The sequence below is a fragment of the Cynara cardunculus genome, assembly GCF_001531365.2.
Source record: "Cynara cardunculus var. scolymus isolate 2C chromosome LG 12, CcrdV1, whole genome shotgun sequence".
In the NCBI taxonomy this organism is placed as follows: domain Eukaryota; kingdom Viridiplantae; phylum Streptophyta; class Magnoliopsida; order Asterales; family Asteraceae; genus Cynara; species Cynara cardunculus.
In genome coordinates this window covers 38,936,271-38,940,448 of record NC_037539.1, presented here as the reverse complement: position 1 = coordinate 38,940,448, position 4,178 = coordinate 38,936,271, and positions in this window count along the sequence as shown.

Genomic DNA, 4,178 nt, shown 5'->3' with positions numbered 1-4,178 from the left:
CTGCTATAGGCTTAAGGGGTGTCATTATGTGTTGTTCTAGATCATGTTAGGGAATTTATATGCACCTTCTGGACATCCATGGATTTTAGTTCTCATCATTCTAATGATCTATTACTTCACATGTTCTTTAACAAGGGACATAAAGGTTTCAGAAGTAATAAATGAGATTAGTCTGTGTTAAATTTGATTCATATATATCTCATGATGGATTTATCTTTATGTTATCCCAGTGTTCTGCGAAGTACAATTTTTGATCAATCACAATCAAAAAATTGAATMACATACAGAATGTTTGATGGGCATTTCAATTATTAGTCATTGAGGGCACCTGATGTTAATGCATTCATCTCTTTCAAAAATGTGGGTTTGATCAGTATATTTACCTTTTACCATCATGTGCTTGTGCATTCCAAGTGTTTTATGAGGCCAAGTGATATCTTAATGTGATGTTTTATAATTTTTGGTTTATAAAAAAAATCCCCGTTTCCCCGTTGGGGATCCCCGTTCCCCGTTGGGGACGGGGATGGGGATGTGATCATAATCCCCGGCGGGGACGGGGACGGGGACGGGGATACATATGGGGATCGGGGACGGGGATGGGTATTGGGGTCCCCGCCCCATCCCCGCCCCATTGCCATCCCTAAGAGGAAGTGTGGTGCTTCTCTCAATAGAGGAAGAAATTAATGTGAAAGAGAAGGTTAATACAAAGAAGGTAAGATTACCATGTTACCCTCATTTGCATGCACATGCGGTGGGTTAATGGATGAAAGTTAACAGAGGTTAGTAAGAGGGACTAAAACCAAGCATTTTTGTATACCACAGTTCTTGCAATAAAAAATTTGAAGGGACCTAATCCAAGAAAAACAACAAACCACAGGGACCAAAAATGCAATTTACTCTTATATTTATGTATGGAGTAAAGTTCAATTTTAGTCCCTAAGATTTGCAATTTTCAACGAATATTGTCCCTAAACTTCTAAAACTCATATTTGGTCCCTCACGTTTGTGAATTTCCAACGATTTTGGTCCTCCGTTTAACTGTTGTTAATTATTTATATTAACTTTAGCTAAATGAGGGGTATTTTAATTATTTTTACTATTTTCATAATTTTATATTAATATATATATATATATATATATATTATAATTTTAGTTTAGATTCTAAAACAAAAAAGAAAAACAAAAGGTGGTGGTTATCCTTTATCTTTTCTTCTCTTGTTTTACGATTAAATATTAAAAACATAGTATGTTTTTATAATTATAGTAAAACTGAAAAAATAGTGTGACTAAAATACCTTTCATTTAACTGATTTAACAAAAAAAAGTTAACAATCATTAGATCGAGGGACCAAAATTATTGAGAATTAACAAAAACGTGAGGGACCAAATATGATTTTTTTTGAAGTTTTAGTGACGATATTTGTTAAAAATTGCAAACATGAGGGACGAAATCCAAAATTTTGTAGATTAGCAACGATACCCGTCAAAACTCGCAAACCTTAAGGACCGAAACTGAACTTTACCCTTTATTTATATTAACAAGATTATCCAAAAATAAGTTATCTATAAGTAATAATAAGTGACAGATAAAATAATTTCATGATTTATGAATTATGATTTGTATATAATAAAATTATAAAAATATTAATTATATTATCTTTTGTATTTGAGTGTTACAAAAGAATATATAAAAATTATACGCTCACGAACAATTATTGTTTTTTGTTTAATTAATATTAAAATTAAATAAACATTATCATGGATTCTTGGCTTGATTTTCTTAATAAACCGAAGAGAAAAATGCGTGCATGGTTGAGAATAAATAACTAAACTTGTGTATTAAATATTATCAAAAAAAAAATCATGTCATTTAATTATAAAATGATTATTTATATCTTGTATTTTTAGTGTTACCTCAAATCATCACAATAAATATATCTTACTGAAATATACATCGATAGTATTTATCTGTATCACTTTTGTAACCTTACAGAGAAAATATATGTATTGTCTTTTAAAATAAACATAGAGAAACCTTGTGGAATAATACTGTGATGGGTATATTCGTTTATACTGATGACAGCTGGTTATTATTTGTAATTTGTTATAAAATCAATTTGGTATTAAACAATAACAATTATTAGACTTTAGTTAGGGGCCGTTTACCAAACTCTTATTTGGGTAAGAGCTTACCGACTCATATTGCCTTACCGGATGAATGCAATAAGGACCAAGAATCTATACCTGGTAAGAGCAAGGCAAGGAAAAGAGTGTTATCCGGTAAGTGAGAACGATTGACTCTTAACATGGTAAGCGCTTACCATGTAAATTGTTGCATACAATGTCGTTTTCGTGAACTAAAATCTTATCAGATAAGTAAATGATAATGTTGAATATTACCGGTAAGCGCTTACCGGTTAAGTGTTTGGTAAACGGCCCCTTAGTACAAATAAAAGAAATAAACCAATGACATTATCTCTATTAAACAATATTCATCATTCATGTTCATGATTGTAATTCAAAGGAATAAAATGTCAGTTTCTATACCAGTAATTATCTTAAAACTTGTACGATTATTATTTAAAAAAATTAATAGCTGGTTTATGCTGTTTGCATTAAACTATAACAACCATTTATATTCAGTACCGTAATATATATATATATATATATACACACACACACACACGGGGTAACAACCATAAACACGAGTTACCTAGAAAATTATGATTAGAAAAGAAAGCACGAATATCATTAATAATTAGATAATTGAACATGGATTAAGGGATTGGATCTCAATCAAGGAATAACCATGGAATAAACCCTTTGGGAACACCTCCTTTTTATACTTTATATTATCCTACTGTAATTAAATATAACGATAGAAAATGATAAGTAACATGTGTTGTTCAGAATATAGACTTATATTATTGTAATCCGAGTGGGATAGTATTACACAAAATGTCGTTATTTCACCGTCTTTTAAAATTATAATGATATTTAGCTTAAGAATTTCTATAAAAACCATATAGACTTATATTATTGTAATCCGAGTGGGATAGTATTACACAAAATGTCGTTATTTCACCGTCTTTTAAAATTATAATTATATTTAGCTTAAGAATTTCTATAAAAACCATATAGACTTATATTACTGTAATTAAATATAACGATAAAAAATGATAAGTAACATGTATTATTCAGAAATATAGACCTATATTATTGTAATCTGAGTGGGATAAAATTACACAAACTGTCATTATTTTACGATCTTTCAAAACTATAACTTTAGTGTTAGGTGTTTTTTTATTATAAAAACAATTTAATCAGTATTTTGCTCAATATAGTGATCAAAAAGTGATAATATTTTTTATAATATATGTGTAACAACTACTGATATTATGATTTTGTACTATGAATATATTTTCGAGTTATGGATTTTTAATCGATAAAAAGTATTTAACGACAATATTTGTACTTTTCTTTTTCTTTTATCATATTTTTTTCGAAAAGCCAAACGTACAAATCATTGAATTAAATTTTCACATAATTGTACTCTTTCTTTACATCAAGCCATCGTTTTCTTAAATAAATGAAAAACCGTAAACTTTTTGAGAATGTGGAACATATTTTAAATCAAAAACGTTAAAAACCCGTACTTAAGTTATCTTTAAATATATAATATTTTATTTTAATTTTATATATATAAGCATTTATTTATTTACAAAAAATTAGTAAATCAAGTTGAATAGATTTTATTTATTTATTTTGGTAAAAAAAAATAATGTGATTATAAACGTGTATATAGTTTCCAAGGGGATATTATTTTTATTTTTATTTTTATTTTTATTTTTTAGAAAGAAAAAGATTAAGGTGACAGGGTGGCGTGAGGCTCGTGGGAGATATGGAGGCCACGTGGGAAGATATGAAGGGTTGACGTGGAGGAAAAAAGCGTCTCTTGGAGTGACGAAGGGTCGGAGTTGAACAGTCAACGGTCGTGCATCATGACTTGTACCTTTTATCTTCAATATTAGGTGCAACTTGGCCAGACAACATTGGTGCTCGCCACGTAAGATCAACTCATCAAACACGATAACTTTCCATACACACACACACACACATATATATATATATATATATATATATATATATATAGGGGTCTATTCAAGGGAGAACTGAGT